The sequence below is a fragment of the Ambystoma mexicanum genome, chromosome 3p (genome assembly GCF_040938575.1).
Source record: "Ambystoma mexicanum isolate Mex_15411 chromosome 3p, UKY_AmexF1_1, whole genome shotgun sequence".
Taxonomy (NCBI): Eukaryota; Metazoa; Chordata; class Amphibia; order Caudata; family Ambystomatidae; genus Ambystoma; species Ambystoma mexicanum.
The window spans coordinates 710,806,469-710,831,141 of NC_090925.1; the positions used below are offsets into that span (position 1 = coordinate 710,806,469).

The window sequence follows — 24,673 nt, forward strand, 5'->3', positions numbered from 1 at the left end:
TGAAATGTGTTAGACATAACCACTTTGAGGCATTACAGGTTTAGAGGTGCAAGGCACCTAAGGAATTGTAGGTAACACGGTCATTTATTGGTACTTATGAAGCGGCGTGCTATATGATATCAGAAGTCATGTTAAATTGTGCAGGAATTCCTGCATTTTGCACAAAATGTTAGAAAGAAATGTTATTTGTCAGTATTAGAGATATTGCAGTACAGGCAAGGGTAAGGGCATGACATTTATGGAAAATAAATGTGACCTGATGATGTTCGGGGGCTCCGAAATCTCTGCTTTGTTAAGTTGGGATTTAATGGAATGAGTTATGTTTGTTTTTAGTTTCGTGGTGGTACAGATGTGGCGACGTATTGGTCTTTTCAGAGGCTTGGCAGTGCTCTGGGGTGGCAGGGATGGACGGAAGGTATCTTACTGATGGCGGAGGAATGTACATTAGTTGCCCATGAAGGGGCCGGAGTGCATTTAAGTGTGGCAGACTAGATGCTCATTCGTGGCAGTAATGGGCGGGAGGAGTTTTACATAAGTCTGTAGGGTATGGGCTTTGTTGCCATATTTCTGTAGGAAATTTGGGTGCCTGGTTTGTGTGCATCTGTTCCCTGGTAGGGTCATGGGAGAGGTATGAGAGTCGTGTGAATGTTGTTTCCTGTCTGCAGTATGTTGGTGTGTTCAAGTTTGTCCATTCTATAACGGAAGGAGATGTGTTGTTGTATAGTGCTTGATGTGTAAGAATGGAATGAGAGAATTTTGGTATGTCATTGTGGAATGTTTGGATGCAAGTGCCCGTGAAGGTTCTAGTTTGAGTCAGTTGGGGACTTGTCAGCCTGGGTGATGGGATCCAGTGGCTTTCCTATCTAACAGCATAAGAGACTTAAAATAAAGCTTTATGTATAGAACCTGCAAGAAGTGTTCAGAACCAGCTTTATCACATTGGTACTTTTGGAAACCTTCATTACCGTTAAAAGAAGTAATTTGAAAATTGGGGACTTCAAGTCCCACAATGCTGAAGTAATGTGACGAATAAGAGGTATGGAGAGGCACTGGACTGCAAGTTGCAGCCTACTAGTACGAATTACCCACACCTGAGGGAGACTAGGAAGTATAAAAGGCCCCCTCATGTGCAGGCCAAAGGGAGTAGTGGGATGTGGAGTGATTGCATTAGCTCCACGTTGTAGTTGCAGCAGAAGTTGAAGGAAAGCAGAGATGTCGGAGCCATCACAATTTGCAGATTGGATGCCCTTTGTGAGAGGTCTCTAGCTTCAAAGACCTTGTGTAAACAGAGGATGCACAGTGGGAAGCATTGATTTTTAAAGCTTTCCCCCCAAAGGCCATAACTGCAGAGGTCTTGTGGCAGAAGCGTTAAGTTGCAAAGCTTTTCTCATTGTATGTTGGACTCCAGTGGCAGGCAAGCACCCGAGTGGCCCTGGAGCGAGGAACACTCCTTACCTGACTGGTGTGGGCCATGGGAAGCAGAAAGAAGCAGTTTGTCTAAGCAGAGGAAGCAGATGACCCGGAGGCAGCGGAGCAAGCTGACACGTATGCGGTACCCGGTGAGTTCACTAGTATTGTGACACCCCGAAACGCTCCATGATCGCCTGTTGGCCCAATCTAATAAATTTGAATACCAAAATGATGTAAAGAAAGTGAAGTAGTAGAATAATAATCACTTTTAATACAAAACTGATACAGAGAAGCTAAAGTGGCAGAATAAGAACTTTGGGAACAGACAAGAAAGGTATATTTGTATTTATAAAGGTCAGGGTAATTGCCAAAGCCAAGAGAGGGCAATATCAAACCAAGTTAATTACAACCAACAGTGCCAAAGCCAAGAGGGGTCAAGTTAGAAGCAAGTTGTTTGTAAACCCCATTGCCAGAGTGAGAAAGAAGCAGTAGTTGGAACTTACCTAAACAAGAATTGTTTAAGCCAAAGAACAGCAAGTGTGAAATAAGCCATTTATCAGTGCATGGTTAATAGAAGATTGAGAAAACAAGAGTGGCAGGAAAGCTGCCTCCCTGCTAGAAAGTATTAACAAGGAGAGGAGCATAACCTACATTGCATGTGGCAATCAAATGTATGGAACAAACGGTACCAATGTGTTTCATGTCTTCCCAGAAGAAGTAGTCAAAACTGATGTGGAAAGTCACAAGACTTTGCAAAGTTGCTTGAAGTAAAACTTTACAGCAGAAGTACTTGTAGTGTTAGGCGTTTCATTGAGTCCTGGCAGGCAGGTATATACCAGGGCAAGGAACCTTGTATTAATAGTCTTGCAGGCGAGTGGTCCAGGAAGAAGTAATTGAAGTACTGTGTTGTGGTTAAAGACTGTGAAGAAGAAGACTTGAAGAAGAAGTGGTAAGACCACTAAAGTAAATTGTGAACTGTTGTGGAACCAACCTGACAAAAGCATTTTTTTTAATACAGACGAACTGTGGATGTATACTTGTTTTCTGAGGAGAAGTTGTGTTGAACTCTCTGCTACCAGTGGAGGGATAAAGACTTGTTGAATATTTTGAACTGTTTATCAACGTCCAAGTGAGAGACTTTCCTTTTGTTGCAAGACAGAACCTTCTTATTTTGAACTGTTTATTGAAAGCCTTGTTTGTTGAAAGCCTTGTTTGTATCTGGGGAGGGGGAACTATTTGAATTGCCGTACATTACCTTGTTATTTTTGTTTCCTTTAGTTTATTTTGATAGGCAGGGAATTCCTCATCCGCGTAGGGATAGTGAGGCGTTTGTCAAACCCTTTTGAGTTAATAAAATGGCATCTTATGAAAAACCTAAACCAAGTTGTCTGCCTCACCCCTGTGAGGGGTCGGAGTAAGGAGATGGACACAAGGTTAGTGATTTCACAAATGCTTTTATTTAAATAATAAAAGGGGAAGGAATAATACCTCTCTAGCCCTAACTCTTGAGGGCTTTCCATACCTCAACAAAACCAACTAGTGTGCCTGTCCTTGTCAGGATGTTAAAAAAAAAAAAAGTCACTGTCCTGTGTCAAAACCCGAATATGACCCTTGCACTCTAATCCTACCAAAACCGTTAGGGAAGGAAATAGTTCGCTGGCTGCCTTCCCGCAGCCTTTTTTGTAGTGATGATGCTTCACTGCCTATTTGGCGCAGTGATGCTTGTATCCTATTTTCAAGTAAGTGGTCCTCTTCCCTAATGGTTGACCAAGAATCCTTGGTCTTGTAGTGCCTGGGGAACAATCCCCTTCCCTGGACTTTACTGTCCCATCTTCAGTGATAAGGGGGACAGTCCACTTCCCCATGTCTTGGCTTCTGTTCACAATAATATCCACTTTTGTTCCCACTGATGTCTGTCATTGTTGGAGCCAGTATGAACACTTTTGAGTATAGGTTCCTCACTGAACCTCAAGGCTCCAAAGCCCTGTTATACTTAAACATGTATATGTCTACTTGTTTCTGACCCAATTGTGAAGCTTTGGGGGTTGTCCTTTGTGGTTATTCCTAGGACCACTGGGATGAGGAAGAGTAGTAAGGAAGCAGTTTTTTAACAGTTATTTGCCTGCTGTTTCCGAATGTATTGGGTTGAGGAGAAATTACCCCGCCGCCTCCCGGGGTCTCTTTTCCTCCTCTACCCAGAAGGGGTATTACTCCCCTCTTTTTACCAACTGGGGCAATTGCACGTTATATGATATCTGGAATACTCTTGTGATGTTATACCTCCTTTCTTATCTTGTGTGTCGTCACCCGATTCACCTTCTCACAACTTCACTTCTGTCCTTTCTGTTCACACAGCTGTCGTTTCCTCTGGAGGATAGGGCTCACCTCCGTGAAAGATACTTGCTGACGCTTGCCCCATTTAGTAAAGCCTCTGGTATGCCCAGGCTATCTGCCAGCCTCTACCAGAACGCTGATTGTGCTCCAGGGTGTTATCTTGCGAAGATCGAGGCAGCACCACCTAGTGCAGCCCTGGTTTCTGCCATCTCTCAATGGTTCTCTGCCAGACTTCGTATTTATATTTAAAACTGTCACTTTGTGTCTCGTTCCCATACCTCACAGCTTCTGTTCCTCTTTCCTCTCCTGCGCAGTGAAAACCTCTTGCTGCGTTTTTTATTCCTTTCACTGTTCACAATTGTTCATTTTGGCATGGGAGGCCACTCTGGGAAATTCTTTTCTTTCTCTTCCCCCTCTTCCTCTTAACGCACCACGCAGAAAACTTCTTCTCTCGCTCTACTTGCAACAATGTATTCCAATTGGCGAGTCCTCTGCTGCAGCTTCTCAGAGTGTCTTCGGTTTTCCGCTGGGATACAATGTTTCCTTTGTGTTCACTTTCACCGCAGCAATTGTTTTTACTGCTCCTGCCTTCCCAACAACTGCCATTGGTTTTGGTATTGCCCCATCTACATTCCGGATTCCTGATACACCTACTACGGCTGAGTCCTCTGCTATATCAACTGCTACTTCTTCAGCTACTTCATCTATAACTACGGGAACCCGTTTTATTCCCGAGGCATTTGCCCTTGTTGTAAAACCACTTGACCGTTGCTATCAGTTCTGGGCCTCTTTTAGTAGCTTCTTTGTCCCAGTACTATATTCATTAAAGGCTGATGTTATTTTACTGGGACTCGTGCCATGTGGTGTTTTATTAGTATTAATGACAGGGAAAGTAGGCAAAATGTTATGGACCTGTGGTTTGGTCATTACGGGGATAGTGCACATTGTCTCAGACAAGGGCTGATACCCCTAGATTCACCACACCCCTCATAAGAGCTTCTGTCTTTTTTCCAAGCAGCGGGTCTTCCAGGAGTACAGATGCAGAGTTCCAGCAATATCCAGGTGAGTATGTAGGGGGATCGGCTATTCTACCCTTCTGCCATAGTGAATGAACACAGCGCACAGTCACACACCAAGTATCATTCAAACAGGTGGGTGGTCAGCCAGTACACTCTGGGAGGGCTCTCTTAAAAAAGAATTTGATTCACACTTTACCTGAGCGGTATCTGCATATGCCAGTCAGAACTGGTTTCAGGCTGAATAACAGGCCCAATCCCGCGATGTAGTCTGGCATCCATTGGCCACAGGTTGGTTGGGAGGCGACGAACACAGACATTCCCCCCCCCCCCCCCTTCCCCTCTCTTTCAGGTCTTCGGGCCAAGCAAAGACGAGTTATTCCCTCTTCTTTTTATTTTTATAATTTTTTTACACTACAATGTTGTGTTGAGAGATCCCTGTGTGCTAATTGTGGTTAAAGTCCGTCATTGTGTGAATGTGTAGTATAATATTGAATCTTCATTGCTGCCACAGAAAGTATGTATTATCTTTTCTCGAGGCGTTGTACGCCGATAGCAGACTGTTTTCATGTCAGTAGTGTTCCAGTATTTGGCAATTTCTTTTGGTCCTGTTTCACAGTGCAGGAAATAGGCCGGAACAAGACGGAGTGGCACTCTGGCAAAAAATATCTTGCCAGTACCCCTCTCCGTCCTCCAGACCCACGGTGTCCTAGACACTACTTTTGCAGATCCTGTGCCTCATGGAGCAGACCGCTTTCGGAGGACTTGGCGTTCGTGCCGAGTCTCCTGAAAGCAATCTGCTCGTCGTAGCGCAGGCTGCTCCCGCTGCACAACCCTGTGCCTCATCGAGAAGACCGCTTTCTGCTCGTTACGAGCGTTAAGAACACTGCCTAAGCCTTAGTTTTGCAGCTGTTCAAACTGGTATATATGTCCTGCATTTTACAGGCATCTGTTTATTAGGGTGAATATTGTGACCAATCAAAGATTCCATTATTTGCTTAAAAGGCTTTCTTAATGAATCACTATAAGACCTGTTTAACATTTAAAATTGTGCACATTATGATGTTCCCATAATGCTCTTTGCTTTTATGCAAATCACCAGGATTGCGTTCTATATAGATATACTGTGTTGCGCAATCTGGCCAGGGGCCCTGCCCCTCCTAAGAAGTGACGGGTCCCCCCAATAAATGTTTTCCATTTCAAGCACTGCTGTTTCAGATACACATGTGGAGGAGTATGGGATGCGGGGGGGCACCATTTTTTCCAGGTGTGCATTGAGGCATTCTTGTTCTTCACTGGCCAGTTACTCCTCCTTGGTGTTGAAATCCTCAGAGGATCAATTGTACTAGATATGTATCCTCCTGAACAAGGGTTCCTGTGTGTTCCAAGAGAATAGGTCCAGTCCTTCGCTTTTAGGGTAGGATATAGATGGCTAGGAATTTCAGGTATTCTTTGAGAGTTTTACTACCATCTGGAAATGGTATTTTTGTTTGTTGAATGTTATCAGCTTTGTCTGGCAAGTAAATTGCAAGCCTCCTGAGTTTCCCCATGTGATGTTTGCAGTTGCAACACTATTTCTTTTTCATGTAACCTATGCTTGACCACGTTTCTTGCAGATATGAGGGAGTCGTTAGTAAGATATGTCTTGGTGTCCAGGGTATTTGCTTTTGTAGCAATCCCAGCCGTGTTCCATGAGATCGGGCCATTTCACTATGGTATGTACATTAATCGGGTTCTTGTCATGTATGACATACTTGGTCCTTTGTGCCAACTACCTAGTTTGCCTTGGTCAAGACAGGCTGAAGATGCCCTGGTTGCCCTTGATAGTGCATTCACATTGTCTGAGTGCTGGGAAGGAGAACCTTGAGTAACAAAAGACGTTTTGTACCACTGGGAGCTGGCTTTGCCCAGTTGTTATGTTTTTGGGTGGTACTGGGTTTTTGCCTTCAAGTCACTCTTCTTCTTGGTCTGCCCGTTTACCTTTATTCTCCAGGCCCTTTGTTCTTTCCCTGTTGTGCTTGGCTACACTCATTGTGTGGGATGGATTTGATGTTGGGTTTAATCTTTCCAGGAAGGTTGTCGGGCTGCTCGCACCGGTTTCAATCTGTATGCCATCTTTGGTGAGTGACCATTTATTGATCCTTACTCTCTTCAGTCAGTATATCTTTATTTCGGCGATTTTAAAGGCCATAAAAGTATCATTCAACACATAACAAGTAAATCATTGCATTACGTACATTACACAGAAAAAAAAGTAATCATGCTAGATGCCATTGTGGTACTAATTAATTACGTGTACTTGGATGCTGAAAGTACATAATGTAGAACAGCCCACGTATGACAAGGATTAACTGTGGTTAATAAATAAAACATTGCTGGGCGATGCTGTCAGAAATTGCATTCCCTGAGGATCTGGATTACATTTGTTTTCCTCTGGATGTGATAACTGTTTACAAAATAAGAAAAAATGCAAAACGGATTTGATTGACCGTGAACAAAATGGGTAATATCCCATCCTATCCTGGTCTCTAGTCCATTTCATGGTTACTGAATTAAGAGGTAGATAGTCAAATCGTAGGAGGGTAATCTGGATTCAATCTCTTGCCAAGATGCATTTTTTTCACCTTCTGTATTGCGACCACCCTATGTAACTCATTTAGTAGATTCTTTTTAAAAAAATTCCTTTGCTCTTGATTTCTCTAAAGTGCCTAGTGCTATCATATTGATGTCACACACATATTGGGCGCACACTTGATGTCTTGATCTCCAATTACCTCCCCCTCTGCATCCCTCTGACCACTCCTCTCTCCTGGAGCGATCACTCCCTCCTCTCCTCTCTCCCGCTCTTCCCCACCCAAGCCAAGCCTACCCCAACACTGCCACCTACCTTTTCTCGGACATCCGGCCCATGAAGCGTGTCTCAGTTGAGGCTTTCGCCGCCACCTTCTCTCTCTCCACCCCCCACACCCTTGCGCCTCCCCTCCTCCTTCTCTGGCTGTCTCACATCCTGACACAGCCCTGTCTCTGCTCTACTCTTCAATTTCTGATACTCTTGATATTCTTGCCCCTGTCATGAGAATCCGTTTGAAATCCAAAGCCAAGTGCAATTCCTACTATGACTCCGACCTAGCTACACTTAAACGTAAGTGTAGGGCGGCTGAGAGGAAATGGAGGGCTTCTTGTTCATCCTCTGGCAAACTGGCCTGTCGCCCGCTCCAAAGGCAATACCGACTCTCTGTCCTCACCAAGAAGAGAGTCTGCATTCAAGCTTGTGTCTCTGTGGCATCTAACAACTCGGCCAAACTCTTTAAAATCTGCAAGGAGCTGGCCAACCTTGCTGCAGTCTCTACCCCTCCTGCTGCCTCCCAGGCTCTTTGAAATGCCCCTACATCTCACTTTATCTCACAAACCCAGGACATCCTGTCCACCCTCTCCACCTCTCTCCCTCCTCCCTCCGCCTGTGCTTGCTGACCCTCCTTCAGCCACCCCTCCACCCTCCTTCTCGTCCTTTCCTCTTTTCTCCCCTGATGAGGTCGCTAGACAAGTCCGATCTATGAAAGCCTCGTCAAAACAGGTTAATCTCTGTTCCTCTAAAACCATCAAGGACCACATTGACACCCTCGCTCCAGCCCTTGCTGATTTTTGCAACCACTCCTTTGCCTCCGGATCCTTCCCCCTCCCCTCCTGAAGGACTCCCTTGGGCATCCTCTTCTCAGGAAACCCACAGCTGATCCTTCTTGTCCGGCTAACTATCGCCCAATTTCCATTACTCCCTTTCTGAGCAAACTCCTGGAAAAGTTGGCCATCTCTCAGCTTAACCTTCATTCCAATTCTGTTGGCTGTCTCCAGGATCACCAGTCTGGCTTCAGAGCTGCCAGAAGCGCGGAAACTGCTCTCCTGAATATCTGTGACGATCTGTTCTCCAACCTTGACTCTAACATTCCCTCTGTCCTCGTCCTCCTCGATCTCTCTTCTGCCTTTGACACTGTCAACCATGCCATCCTGCTCAACCGTCTCTGTGATAACCTGGGTATCACTGATCAGGCTCTGGCCTGGCTGACGCCTTTCCTCTCTGATCGACCCTCCCAGGTCCAACTTGGGTCCTTCCTATCATCTATCTTCCTCTCTACCTGTGATGTTCCCCAAGGGTCTAATCTCTCACCCTGGTTTTTCAACCAATACCTAGCAACTCTCGCCCACTGCATTGCCATTTTCTGCTCATATTTCCAGTGCTACGCTGACGACACTCAACTCATTTTCAGGTTGCCCTCGGCCACCCCCTCTCCCATCTCTGACTAACTGCCATTCAAGATTGGTGTGCTGCCAATGATCTTTGTCTGAATGCCAGCAAGACGGAGATCCTCCTCATCGGCACACCTTCACCATCCTTTCCCCTCACTCTCTGGCCGTCCTCCCTAGGCCCGCCTCCTACGCCCACCTGCGAGGCTAAGAACCTCGGGTCATCTTTGACTCCACACTTTCCTTCTCCGCCCACATCTCTGACGTCTCTAAAAAGTCAAACTTCCTACTGCACCTCCTCAGAGGTACTCTGCCTTTCCTCTCCTTCCCCCAGAAGCTCATGGTCTCCCAAGCTCTGGTTCTCTCTAGGTTGGACTATTGTAACAGCCTTTTTCTAAATCTACCTGCCTCTACTCTCTGCCCTCTGCAACTAATCCAGAACAGGACTGTGAGACTTGTCCTTGGCCTCAAGCTCTGTGATTGTATCTCTCCAGCTCTGAAATCTCTCCAGTGGATGCAAGGATTAAATTCAAAATCCTCTGCATTGTCCACAAGGCTTTCAGGGGCCTGGGTCCAAAATACCTTCAGCTATTCCTCTGCAAATACCTCCCCTCTCAAGCTCTTCGCTCCTCTACCTCTAACTCCCTCGCGCTCAGTCGTTTTTCAAAGACACAAGCTGGGGGGGGGGGGTAGATCTCAGTCTTTAGCTGGGGCCTCCCTCTGGAACAACTTCCCTGCCACTCTAAAACTTGAGGAGAACCATCTCCGGTTCCGGAAGCAAGACCTTCTTCTTTGCTTCTACCTTCGCTCCCCTTCTCCCCTGCTGATCTGTTCTCTCTTGGCACCGTACACCTGGCCACCCTCTTGTCCTCTGGCCCCAGATACCTGCTCACTCTGCCACCCTCCCGCACTGCCTCCGGGCCACCCCTTGCACTGGGGTCTGTATCTGTACCCATACAGCCCCCCTCTTTTCTTCCTGCACTTATCAGACCTACCCTGTCTGCTGCCTTAAACCCGGCACTTGCCAATTGCTGGCTGCACTACCACGGTTTGTTGCCTTTATTATTTATTATTATTTATCTGTTTTTCCTTTGCTCCGCACTCTCCACTTCTCCCCCCTTTCATTCACTTTTCCCGTCCCCCTCTCCCAAGCACTTGCGCGTTCTCAAGGTCACTGGGCCTAGTAAGATCGTTGTTTTGTTCTCCCCTGTTCCCCTCCTCTCCCTTGCCTTGTTGCGCTCTGAAACACTTGTGTATGAGCGCGATAGAAATAAAATATCAATATTAAAATTATAGCTCGTATTTATGAGGTTTGCATCAATTTTCACCAGGGACATTTGTTTTGCCAATTTAACCACATGGCTTTTAATAATGCTTAGGTTAGACCAGCATGATCATTTCCCACTGTATTCAGAAATAAAGCGACGGGAGCTAAGCTAATGCGATCCTCCAGAAACTCAAGACCAGTTGCATGTGTGTGGTGTAGTTCGGTGCCGATGATGGTAATCCAAGCAACTGCTTGCAGATACTGTTTGAGTTCTTTGGAAAATCTGACCATTGGAAAAACCCCAAATGGCTCCATCATAGAGCCCTATGACACAAACCTTGGCTTCATAAATGTGTGGCAAAAAATGGATTGGTGTACCCTTTTAGCGAACGCAAATATTCCCCCCACAGCTTGCTGCATTCTGATGCATTATTTGGTAGGCTGTATGTAAAATTAAATCCCAAATCAAAATTCTCATCATATGGGATAGTCTACCGACTGATTTTAAAAATGTGTGGCTGCTTACGAACCCTCTTATTCGAGAAAACCATTATTGCAGATCTGCTTGCATTAATCTTTAGACCCCACTTATTAATTTAGTATTAATATATTCTGTGTATGTGTCCAAAGAGTATGTGGTTCCTTTGTATGTCCTTGCCAGTAGTGCATGGTTGTCTGCATATGTTAGAAGGGGGTTACAAATGTGCCAGACACTGCGCACATCAGCTTCCGTTTCACATAAGATGTTTTAAATATCATTAATATAATAAATGTTAAAAGGGGCTGGCGCCAGCTCACCACCATGTCTGACTGCATCGCCCAGTATTGTAAAGACAGCTGCCTGATTATCTTCAAGGATTTTAATAAGAATGTTTAGAATCGTCCATTGGAGTCCCAAGTTAATACTACAGTTCTTTCTGTCCACTGTGTCAAAGGCAGTTTCCACGTCCATAAATACCACAGGGTGGTTCTTGTTTGGCAAATATGGATGTTGCCATCCACAGATATAAATGGTGATTTGTGCCCATTCTTTCGGCAACATCAAATTGGACTGGTTTACAAATATCTTCTTCTTCTGACCAATCAATAATCCTATTTAAAAGTAATTTTACCAAACCTTGTAAAAGAGCAATCTAAAAGTTATTTTGCCCGATAACGTCCCAGCATCGATCCGTCCCCTTTTTTATAAATGGGGACTATCATTGCCTTTTTCCACGATGATGAAAAAGTATTTCTCGAGGCCATAACATTAAATACATCACATAATCTTGCCCAAATCATAATATTCATACGATAAATTTCAGCTGCGATAAAATCATTGCTGAGGGACTTATTGCTTTTTAAGGATACGATCATCTTAGTTACTTCCTCATTCGAAATTGCAGCAAATTCTGATTCCAGATATCAGATAAGCTTTGTTTTCGACAAAAGATGCAGTAAAAGCAAACCGTTAGCATTGCATACAAAAGAATACAACATTTTTATTTAGATTCCCTGGTATTGTCCAAACTTTGGACCAACCTCCATTATTACTTCATACATTGTAAAGAATTGAGAACTGGGCATGCCATTGATCAGACGGAATCTGTGTCTCTGTAATTGTAGTTTTTGCAATTTATCGGGCCTATCGACCACTCTCTTTCAAAAGTTTGTGAATTAGGCAAAGCAGCCGCCCTTACAAGATCATCCCAATATTCCTTAGTATCTTCCACCTTCCTTGTAGCTATCTGAGTTTTGTATTATTTTTCTCTTCTTAATTATGTCTGGTCTTGACGGGTTGTTTGCTTTTAACTCTCTTGATAATTTTGAGGTAGTTTCCAACGACAATCCCATCCCCACTTATGCGTCTGCCAGACATAAATGCTATGAAGCGATTCATGGCTTTCCTTGCTTTGTGCTTTAGATGTTTTCAGGAGGACAATTGAGGAGGGATTCCTGCTGTCCCCCCAGAGACGCAACCTTTTGGGCCCAGAGATGGTCCTCTGTAATTGCTCCATAGAGGATCTCCATTCCAAGAAAGCATTGCCAGAAGACTCTACAATCTGTGGACTTGAGCGAACAATATGTATTAACCCATGGAGCAATAGGCACAAACTTTACTAGGTTGAAGCCACAACCTTACCTGAGGAAAGGGAGGCAAAGCGCTCATCATGCACTCCAGCACTGACACAGTTGTCCAATATGACCTACAGAGGGAAGCCCTTATTATACTGAGGGGGCACAAAAGGGCAAAAATGTAATTCTAAGACAAATGGCACCACACAGGCATATTTGAAGTGACCTGCATAACCAATTTAATTGGAGTCTGTACTAAATAGCCAATAACCATTTAGTACAGATTCTAATTAGATTTGTTGTATGTCGCCTGAAATAAGCATGAACTGTGTGGGGTTATTTAGGTTATAATAAAACTATCACAGTAGTAGAACCGGTATTATACTGGAGAAACCACAGAATGCAGCGGAGCTGCTGAAAATACAAAAAGTAATTTCAAGCTGATGCTGCAGACACCTTTTTGAAGCCTCACAGGCCCCCATGAACTAATCAAATAATGAACCAATTCCAGACCATGACCAACAATACCCTAAAGAGGAGGAGTTGATAGACTAGGAGAGATTTAGGAATGTATGAGGTCAACATAGACTGTGAAGGATGTGAAGTCTTGCATACCAAAATTACTCCCAATCATAATGGTGTTCATTTTATTTTGATTTATAGGCCCCAGTCATAGATGCCTAATTTTTAACCATCATATTGTTCAGCTACTTTCCCCATTACAAAAAAACAAATTTCTCTACGATTTATGTTGGGCGATCCCAAACGTTGGAAGGGGGATCGTAGAGATAAACTCACCATAGACCGAGAACGGTCACTAAAAAATAGATATCTATGTCAACAATTCAGGCCGATCGCATATTAAAGGCCACACACTAGACTGGCTCTTCATAAGGAAGATGAAGGTGGTGGACGTGACCACTGCTCCATGTATATGGTCGGATCATTTTTTCATCACCTGTAAGGCGGAACTTCCATGTCCACACCAGCGCAAACACAGTACTTCCCACCAGGTTCATAGTAAGGACTTTCCAAAGGATTAGTCCTAGTATACTGGCAAACTGTTTGACAGAATTTATGTCCATGACAGCCACTCAGGATTCTTCCTTGGCTGAGAGATATAACGCTCACCTATTGGCCTTCCTGAATAGAACTGCCCCGCTCACATAAACAGTTCGAGGTCGTCAAAACCACCAGAACTGGTTTACTCCTGACCTCCCCCTGCTAAAGCAGTTGAAGAGGCAAGTAGTGTGAAATTCGCTCAAAGGAAAATCCCAGCCAAGCAAAGAAGCTTGAAATGTATCGAGAAGGATTATAAACTCAAGATTATGGAGACCAAGAAAAACTATTATAATGAGCAAATCACCAGTACTGGAAACGAAAAAACTGTTTACACTTTTTTTAAAAGCTGGGAAAACCCCAATGCACTGAACGGATAATTTGAGTTTTCTAGTTACAACTGTACTCTGGTCCAGAATGCCTTCGAGTGCAAAATGTCTACCGCACGTGCTAAGATCAGTATAGATCGAGACAAACTGACTTTGCCGGAATGTTATGTTCCCACTGGGATCGAGCAAGGTCAAGCCCCCAGCCTCCAACTTTAGTCCAGTATCCAATCTTGATGTTGTTAGCTCGTTAAAAGATATGCATCCGACCAACTGCGCCGGAAATCTTTTACCGCTCCAAAATCATATTTGGAGAAAAAGGAAATGTTTGTGCCTTTCTTTAGCAGATTTATAAACTTTATGCAGGATGCTATTCCCCCTAGTATTAAGAATGTAGTGGTAAACACCCATTTATAAAAAAAAAAACAGTTTGGACCCTAAGGATGCATCCTTTCTCAGGCCTATTACTAACACTTTGTTTCTTTTAACAATCATTGATAAAACAGCCACCTCCCAACTGCAACAGTTTATGGATGATATGGGTCGTCTCCATAAGAAATAGTCTGGTTTCCGTAGTGATTATGGAACGGGGAGTGCCTTCTTGGATTTGCATACTCCTATGCTGGCAGCATTGGAAGTGGGTTGGGGCTGCTTATCCTGTTGGATTTATCGGCAGCTTTCGACCTACTTGATCATTAACGGTTGCGTAATGTGCCGGCTCATACTGGGCATGCCATTAAATGGATGGATTGCTTTCTTTCTGGTCTGAATTCGAGTGTGTGCTGGGGAGATGCCTCATCTGATCCTGTCCAGAATTCTTGTGGGGTACTGCAGGGCATGTGTTTTGTCTCCATCTCTATTAAACGTCTACATTAAGCCTTTATATGTTGAACTTTAAAACCTTGGGATAAAATTTTGTTATTATGCTGATGGTTTCCAGCTTACCATGGAGCTCAGTGGAAATTTCGAGACCGATCAGGAAAACCTGAACAACATAAACTTATTTATTAATGATGACTGGATGCCCACCAATTGGCCTTGCTTAAATGCCACCAAAACAGAACTAATGGTGTATGGGTTGAAACATGACGGAGAAGTGCAGGGTGCAGCCTATAAGATTTTTGATGTAGGCAGTGGTTGTATCATTGTGGTGGACAAAGTAAAAACTCGGGGCATTTATATGGAAGCATCGCTTGATGCCCATGTGAAGTATGTGGTCAAGAACTCTATTATCTAATGGTCTTGAGACAGATCTGCCACCTGGTTACCCAGAAAAAGTGAATAGCTGGTCCGAGCAATTGTCCTACCCAGGCGTTATAACTGCAATTCCTTGTTTGGAGGGGCAAGCAAGGAATGCCTGGGTAGGTTACAGAGGATCCAGAACCGCACGGTTCAGTTGGTGTGTAACATTGCCCAGTGAGAACGAGTGTGTGGGGCCAGGAAAGAACTGCACTGGCTCCCATTTGTGGAGAGGGTGCAGTTTGCTACTCGCCCTAGGACCCAAATGTTTGTTTGGAGATGCACCCTCCTACTTAAAGGAGAAACTGGAAATTGATTTTATTGTCCTCTGATACACTAAGCCTCTGTATACCCAGGTTCAATAGAACCAGGAGGATTGGACGCTCCTTTCCTGTTTGGATGGCTCGGGCATGGAATACGCTCCCCAGAAACATGCAAACTAAAAAGAATCACCTCATATTCATGAAAGGTTTGAAAACATTGCTATTGGCCTAGATAGGTTGCTGTTGGGGCTGCTGCATTGGCCCTTCCCTAGTACTTGTTGCTCTGTCTTTGTTTTCATTCTTTGGGTTACCACCCTGATGCCCACCGGCTTTGTCGCCTAATAAACCAATAGAAATAGAAGGGGGGATGATTAATCACCAATGAGAATCCAAAACTAAAAGGGGAATAACTTATCCGAGAAACTTAAAAACCATTCTTCAGCCTAGGGTACATAAGCGGCTGGGAAAACCCAGTAGAGGAGAGAATCTTAGAGGAAGCAGTCATGCTTGTTCTTGAGCCCTTGAATGGAGAATACTAGAGATTTGGCTGTCTAATATGATGTTTCTCCATATTTGTTATTATGGATTTCTGTACTTCGACATGCACTTTTCCTCTGAGATAACGTATTTTGAAATGTATTGTGTTCTTGTTTTTGACATATTTTACTCTTGATTATTTATATTATGATGTTGTTTACGCTATGTTTATACCGAAATGTATCTATTAGATTGTGCTTTGTGGAAATGTATTTACTATACAAATAAAGTGTTATATAAGAATTCTAGAAAAGATTGCTGCCTGAAGAAGGCAGCACCAGCGAAGAGTACCGAGAAGGAAGCTACTTGAAAGAGGGTAGCAGAAGCCTATGGATGTGAGTGTGAGCTGTTGACACCTTAAACCTTTGGGGGGAGAGACTGACTTAGAGAGGTTCAGAAGTACCTCCCAATCTCTTGGGGGAACTGGGGTGCCATAGCCCGTAGCTTTCCTCCGAAGACTCTTGGGAGGAGACAGAGAAACCAGACCAGTGTCATGAGGGTGTCAGAATATGATCTGCCTGAGAAGTTACATCAATGGGGGTGGAGGGAAGATACCCATTCTTCCTGAACTGAATCCTAAAATATCCAAGTTCTGTAGGGGACCTGTAGTGAATGGTGAACAACCTAAGGTCCAGGAAAGACTAGAAGTGAATTCTGAAAGATCCCTGTTTGGCGAGGGACCAGAAATTAAGGTTGTAAGACTTAATGCTATCGAGGGATCTAACGAGGGATGGAAGCAGGGTTATGTGCTTGCAAGATCCCTGTTTAATCTGTATACAGCCGACGTGGGCAAGGTCCATGGCAGTATTACTCATTTCCCACAAAAAATAGGTGGGAGACAAATGTTGTATGAGTTATGCAGATGATCTGGTTATTATGGACCACACTCTGATTAGATCGTTGGAAGCGGTTGCACGCTACATTAGGTTTGATGGTTAATATAGGAAAAACTAAGTTCATGTATTTTAGCAGTGATTCATCTTGCCTGCATTCACGTTCTACCATATGGACTCGGCGCTGCCTTGGGGTAAACCCAACTGAATTTTCCAGCATGATTTGGTGCCGATGCGCTGACTTTGACATTCTGCACCTTAAATTGTGCCTTCATCACTTGCAGCCCAATGTCTGCCCAAATAGCATTTTCCGCTGTGTTTGAAACCAATTTCCTTGGTTTTGCTGTTCTATTCTTGCTTCTATGACTCTGCCTCATTATGCTTGGCCCTTCCAAGATGGCGCACCTCCTAACATCGTGAGTGCTTCCTCTGCCAGTCCAGACTCCCCCTCCCATTGGCTGCCCTGGACCTGAAATGGCCAATAGCAGCAACCAGGAGGCGAGAGCCGAGCCTTACACCCAAGGCCCATACGGAGGCCCTATCTACCCTGGTACGGCTCCACGCTGCCCCCTACCCCCTTGCCCCAGTGATGGTGTGTGAGCCCCCCCTCCTTGCCCCCGTGATGCTGTGTGTGGCCCCCACCCACCCCCTTGCGCGTTGCTGTGTGCCCCCCACCCACTCCCTTGCCCCTCGTGATGGTGTGTGCCCCCACCTTCCCCTTTACCCCCAGTGATGGTGTGTGTGCCCCATCCACTTGCCCCCATGATGGTGTGTGCCCCCACCCACTTGCCTTCTTGATGATGTATGTGGCCCCCACCCCCTTGCCCCCAGTGGTTTTGTGTGAGCTCCCCACCCACTGCCCTGTCCCCCGTGATGGTGTATGTGTACCCACCCTCTTTTCCCCTGTGATGGTCTATGTGCACCCACCCCCTTGCCCCATGTGATGGTGTGTGTGCCCCCACCCGCCTCCTTGTCCCCCGTGATGGGGTGTGTGCACCCCCACCCACCTCCTTGCCCCTCGTTATGGTGTGTGCCAATCCCACCCACCCCTATGCCCCCCTTGATGGTGTATGTGCTCCCCACCCACCTCCTTGCCCCCCCTTGATGGTTGTGCCCCCCCACCTACCTCCTTGGCCCCCCATGAAGGCTTGATGTGCCCCCCTCCACCCCTCCCTCACCCCTGATGGTTGTGTGCGCCCCCAACCCCCTTGCGTCTCCCTTGATCTGGTGTTGTTACCCCCCTTTCTCCCCCTCGCACTTTGCTATTTTGTATTCGCCTCCCGAACAGTATGAACATTTGCCTGTCTGTGTCCACCCCCTCTTTTTGTACTTTTCCTTCCCCTCCAGCACTACTCTGAAAGGTCATCCGGGCTAGTACGTTGGTCGCTTGTTTTGTACTTCTCCTCCCTCCCTACCCTCCCCCCTCCTCTTGTTAAATTCCGGCACTACTTCAATTGCCATCAGGCAAAGTAATTGTAGCCGCCTGCCTTTCTCATCCCCTTCCCTCTCCTCCTCCCCTCCCTTTTATTGTCCATTAGCACATCACTTGTCTCGTGATCTCTGTGATAGCAGCTTGGTTGTCTCTCCCCCTTCCCTCCTTGCTCTCTCCTCCCACTTCCCCCCTCCAGCACTATTCTGAATCGTCGTCAGACCTAGTTTGTTAATCGCTTGTTTTGTTCCTCTCCTTCTCCCTCACTCCATACCCCCCGCCCCCCTTTTTTTCCGGCTATACATCAATTGTCGTCAGGCATAGTAATGTAACCGCTTGTTTCGTCACCTCTTACTTCCCACCCTTCCCCGGCTCCTTTATTGTTACTTGCACTTGCACTATCTGAAATGTCGCCAGGCAGAACAAGATAGTTATTTTTCACATTCTGAATTGTTTCAAGGACTTGTAAGAATGTAACAGTGTTTTCCCATGTTCCCTCCCTCCTTGAAGCTCTTTGAAACACATTGAAGCGCTTTGAAACACATTGTGTATAGTCGCTATACAAATAATGAATCAATCAATCAAATAACTATGTAACGTAACATGGTGAATATAGCCTTACGGATTTGCTGCTGCTAGTGTACAAGCAGAGTATTGTGCCAGGTATTTTGTAGGGCTACTATGCCATAGACACTAAATATGTTTGGCTTGACAGATTAAAGGGGAAAACCTGGTGTTATTTCTTGGCATTAATACATCGGTGCTGGTTGCATTTATTCGTCTGGAGTAGGAACTCGTTGCATTGAGCTACTATGGCTGCCATAAATAAGTGCATGTTATGCATTAAAACATTTAAAATGGTGAATAAAACCCAGTTTATAGGCTTGTACGTGAAGCCATAGTTTTGACTCGGTTATAAGGCTCTTGATGGCTTCTGTAAATCAAATACTGACTTCATGGCTAAGATTGACATGAAGATAGCTTGGGATGCTGAAATGTTAGCATTACAAATCAATTGCAAAATAAAGGATGCACATGGGAATTTGTTCATAATCTTGAATGTGTTGATGGGTAAAAGACTGATTTTTTTTTTTTTGTTGTTTAAATTAATATTAAATCAATTGCCTTGTCTCATGACAACTGGCCCATGCCTCGGATTAGCAAGGCAAACGCATATTCTTAGATTCTGCGGTTCCGTAGGTCAATTGGAAACCATTCCTTTTGCATTATTGGGCCACATTTTCACAAGCAAGATAATTACATCTATCGAGATTTGTATGTAGAATGGATGCGATAACTACAGATTTCCGGAAACTATATTTAGTGGGTAATCAACTCAATCTCACTTATCATTTGCTATAACCAAGCTGTGGATGTGGATAAATGCAATGTAACGAAACCATAAAATGACACTGCATATATTTCTTTTAATTGTATTATAGGGTATACAACAATATATGAATTCAATTTTAACCATGCCAATATGGTTTTAATATTGTTGCTTGGTATTACATGCATTGTTTGTATAATGTGTGTAAAGTTAAGTTATCTTTTTTACCTGATTTGCACTATAAATAAAACAATTAAGGCTATCAAGAGGGTGAAGAGGAACCTCAGCATCCCACTAGGGGCATTGTGGAACTGTAACTTTGAGGTGAAGAAATCGGAGGCTAAATTGAGGTCTGCCCAGAGAATCATGTGGAACCTTAAACCTGGGAGAGGTCCTTTTGGAGAGGTGCAGTGAGTGAAAGGCAGGTAGACTGAAGACTGATCCGTACTGTGAGTAAAGCACAGGGGTCGAAATTAGGATTTGTTGATCAGGAGTAAAAACCAGCTACTTATGGTGAACCAGGAGCTAGTACATAGTGCACAGTAGATCTAACTTGTGCGTAAGATGCAAACTGTAACGTTTTGTCTATTATATATTGTCCAGTATCCTAAAAGTCTCTTAGGTGTGTCCTTTATTCTCTTTATACACATTCCCAAACCTACACAGTTAATATTCCATAGCTATGTTTGTATGGTATCACTTGCCTGGGAATTCACGAATAACTCCTTGTAGCTATTGGTTTCAAGCAAACCAGGCTCCCTTTGGCTATAACCAGGAGCTGGGAGCTATTTAGCACCTGGTTATAGCCAAAGCGAGCCTGGTTTGCTCGAACCCTGTAAATGGTGCAGGGATGGACATTTGAGATTAGGATTTGAAAACTCTCGTTTGGCCACCTTTGGGAATTGTGTTCTAGCTTAGATTAGCCGGAAGGCTAAAGACTTGTTAAGATTACAGGTTGGAACTTTCATTGGATATTATTTCATAGAGTAAGGTGTCCGAATAAGGGACACAGACTTGTGTAAGAATAGTTTAAGAAAGCCTGCTTTGTGTGGAGCAATCCTAGACACAGTTTGCTTTAGAAAATCCCTTATTGTTTCTTGTAGAGACCCCCCGTCCTCCTTGTAGCATGTTTGGTACAACACAGTCCCTAAAGAAACCTCTAAGACAATTAATCTTTTTGAATCTGAACAGTTTTGTATCATTGCTTGGCTTTACCAGAGACTTCAATTAAAACTGCATTAGTGTAATGGAAAGATTAGCTAAACTCAAAGTACAGTTATTTCAAGACCTTATTTTAGGAAGGAAAAGTAATTAATCTCCTCTCCGCTAGACTTTGTGTCTGTGCAACCTTTAACAATAACGTTTTAACGCTTTATCACAAACTCAGGAATGGTTTTGAGGTAACATTCACTCCACATCCCCCATTATCCATCTGAGTTTAGAGCATCCAGGACTAGCCGCCAAACAAAATCAATCAAGGGAGACCACCTCCTGGGTGGTTGGATTATGATAACCTAAGAACAGAAAAGAAATGTCACTCCCTTCAGCTTCCACCCACCGCAGCCCCTCTTTGACAGTTTTAACTTCACTTTCACCAACCATGTTGAATGTATGAGTATTTTCTCTCGGATAAACAAGTCAGCGCATGACTTGAATGTTCAGGAAGGGTAGACAATACAAATTGCCAACAAATCCACAGACAGATGTATGATGAAGATGTCAGACGTATGAGTTCGCTTCTCAGCATTTATCCACCCATGCTTAGCACCATGAGGTGTTTATGCACTTAATACATGATTTATTAATTTAACAGCATATGCTTTAAATGTGTTATAATTATTGTGCTGCGGTATGTCTGGAGCAACTGGTGCTATGTTCTAGTTCCTGCAGCATCAAAATCCTCACTGCTCTTTTTAGGGCAGCCTTTTAGGGCTCAGCGATATGGACCGAAACCCGTATCTCAATATTTATAGGCTGAGTGGCGATGTACAATATGTATCTCTATATTGTTTATGGGAGTTAAATGCTTAGTTGTCAGCCGCCAACTACATGTGGGATGTCACAAAGGCCTTTAGAAGAAATTGATCAAAATAAAATGCAAATGGGGTTCCTCTTCTTGTTTTGAGAATACACACCGCTGTGTAAATATCAACAATTTTTGTTAAATATGGTAATTGGAGGGATGGTAGATACTAAGGTGAGAATGGAAGGGATGTGCAGTCGCCTTTTAAGTGTTAGATGTTGTTCTATGGGCTGTGTGCTGGAGGGGAAGGGGCAGGGGGCTGGGGAAGGCATACTGTGGTAAGGAAGAGTGTCCGGTTGTGCAAGATGCTTATTCATTATGCTGCTTTTCTCCTTGTCATGAAATGTTAATAACATTTGTTTAAAAAAAAAAAAAAGTAAATACAAAATTGTATATGTGATATGTGTATATATCTCGATGTTGACAATATTGTCTCGTCCTATATCGATTTTGAAAATATAGCTCCAAAATGAGATATCGCCCAGCCCTACATGTGACTGTCCCTGCCTTGGCCCTACTGCTTTTCAGAGTCACCAGGCAGTTGGGAATATCCAGAGTTTCCATCCAGTATACAATACAAAGTATGGTAATTGCATGGCAGGCGAGAGAAATATTTCTTAAGCAAATAAATGGAGTTTATAAAGTGATATGTAAAAATCTGTTGCATGTTATTAAATAATCAAAGCATAAAATGAGCACTGTCGCATAGCAATTTGCTATGTAATTCTGTAGATTTGCTAATCAAATAGGTGTTTGTGTAGCAGAGCTGGCAATTTAAATGTCCCTTTTCAATGAAAACACAGCTCACCCTGCATTCCTCTTGCCCTCTGGGCTACCCACACCCACTTTTCTCAGTACACTGCAAGTTCAAAGGTGCCAATAAGGAGAGACACTGCAACACTAATCATCTCATCCACTCTTAAAAGCGCCAAAGGCCTTTTCGCGAGTGCTAGCCAAGAAAAGGTATTTTTCAAAAATTGCATACCGGACGTAATTATGATGATACTTTTTATTAAGATAACTATATTCTGTTTGGCAAAGACGGTCCCGCAAAAAGATTCCTGAAACTCTAGGTTCTTACATAATCCGCAATTAGAGTATTGCTACTGTTCAATTTATTTTTAAATGTTTTTATTGGCATCTTAGTGAAAGACCTTTGCGTTACAAGAGGTTGATTAGGATCATGCCGTAATGCCAGTTTTGAATAATAACATCAAACAAACAACCACAACAAAACAAGCGGTTCTCGCTACAGTCTTGGCATATGAAACATGAGAACGAGCGGATGTCTCCTCATCCGGGGTACCGTTCTTGCCCTTCTTGGGGGCAACTCCTCCAGTTAACGCATGGTGGGGGTCGGCAGTTTGCCACCCGGGCATGGGGGGGTTGCTCCTCATGATGTGCAGTCCATTCATGGAGGCTTGTCGTCGGAAGGATGAAACATGTCCCATACTAGTGCTTTCCAGGCAACCCATTTGTCATTACCATCCAGCTCTGATCTATTTACCGCCTCCATCCATACCTTAGTCTCAGCCTCTGCCCACCTCTCGAATTCCCTTTGCCAGTGTTGGTACCGTGGCCCCCCAGCCCTCTTCCATGACATGGCAATGGTTCTCTTGGCCCGGATGCATGTGAGGTCCATGAATTTATGCACATGCTTATGTTTGCTGATCCTGGGGTAGGTACCAAGCAGACACTCTTTCGGTGACCACTCATACCGGGGAAGACCTGCAGCTCTACAGGCTTGCTCTATTCGCACCCAAAGATCCCTCGCCACTCGCAGCCCCAAAACATATATGCATCATATCTACCTCCTCCCTACCACACCATGGGCAAACCGAGCTGGCGTTCCTGTTGAAGGTGGCTATTCTGTGTGGGGTCATGTAAGTGCGGTACAACACGTTTCGCTGTATCAGTTTGAACCAATGGTTCCGTGAAACTGCTTTGGGGTAACTCAGCGCCCTCTCCCAATCCCGTTCTGTTAATGTTGTGCCCAGGTCTGCCTCCCATTGTTCTCTTAATGCTGCACTCTTGGGGTTGAGCGTGTCTGAGCGTGCTATATAGGCTAGAGACTGGGCGCCAGCCACCGTTAAGGTTGTACATTAGGGTATGAATTGGTCCAGCCTGCGGCTCATCCTGCCAGCCCTCCCAGCCATCTCTGGCCACCTTTCGGACCCGTTGATACCACAGGATCTGCCCACCAGGGAACCCCTCCCGCTCCCGTATTGAGCTGAATTCCCTGAAGACCCCTTTGTCATACATGTCTCCCCATGTGTATATCCCGTGCCCTTCCCATCTTCGCAGCGCCGCCAGGTCCGAGTTGTCCTGGCATGCACCTGCCGCTATTGGTATCTCTGGGGTCTAAGGGTGTGTGATCCCCAGTACCGCTCGCATTCTTTTCCATATCTTCTGCCCCAGTGTCACCACCATTGGAGTGCGTTCTGCAGCCCCGAGGGTTACCCAGAGTATTTGTTTTAGTGTGATGGGCGCGATCAGCTGTTGTAGCAAGACAGCCTCCAAGGTGGGGTCATCAGACAACCATTTGACCACGTGGCTGAGTTGGGCCGCCAGATAGTATTTTTCTAGGTTTGGCAGCTTCACGCCCCCCCCGGTCATATGGCAGGTATAGGGACTTCAGTGAGAGTCTATGGCGAGTGGCGCCCCACAGGAACCCCCGGATCAACCCCTCCAGTATGTGGAAGAAGGAGGCCTTGACGTAGTAGTGCACGTTGTTAAAGAAGTATAGGAACCTCGGGAGGATGATCATCTTGGTGATGGCGACTCTGCCTAGCAGTGATAACGGTAGCTTGGCCCAGAACTTCATGGAGTTCCTCATGCCATGCAGCACCCTAGCCGTGTTTTCGTGGATTTGTTCAGGCGAGTGTTTAATTTTGACCCCCAGGTATTTGAACGAGACAGTCTTCCATCGGAGGCCAACTGCAGGCAGCATGCTGGGGTCTCTCCCTTCTAGGCCAGCAATTGGGAATATGCAGTATTTAGATCTGATGAAGCTAATTCCAGAAACCTTGGCATAGTTGTCCAGTATATCTAGGATAACCTGGACGTTTAAATGTGGGTCCCTGATGTATAGAAGGACATCGTCCGCGTAAAGCGATAGTAAGTGCCCCACTCCCCCGACCCAGATGCCCGCATCTAAGTATTGCTTCCTAAGGTATATCGCTATGGGTTCAAGACCCAGGACATACAGCATTGGGGAGAGCGGACCACCCTGCCTAGTCCCCCTCTCAATATCCCAGATTGCAGACACCAGCCTCCCCGTTTTGACCCTGGCCTTAGGATTAGTGTACAGGAT

The 24,673-nt window shown here is 44.8% G+C and overlaps 1 protein-coding gene across 3 annotated transcripts in view; it reads left to right on the forward strand.

Moving 5' to 3' along the window:
- RMND5B (required for meiotic nuclear division 5 homolog B) overlaps window positions 1–24,673 on the forward strand; it is a 363,293-nt gene that overhangs the window by 35,329 nt on the left and 303,291 nt on the right. The window lies entirely within an intron of this gene.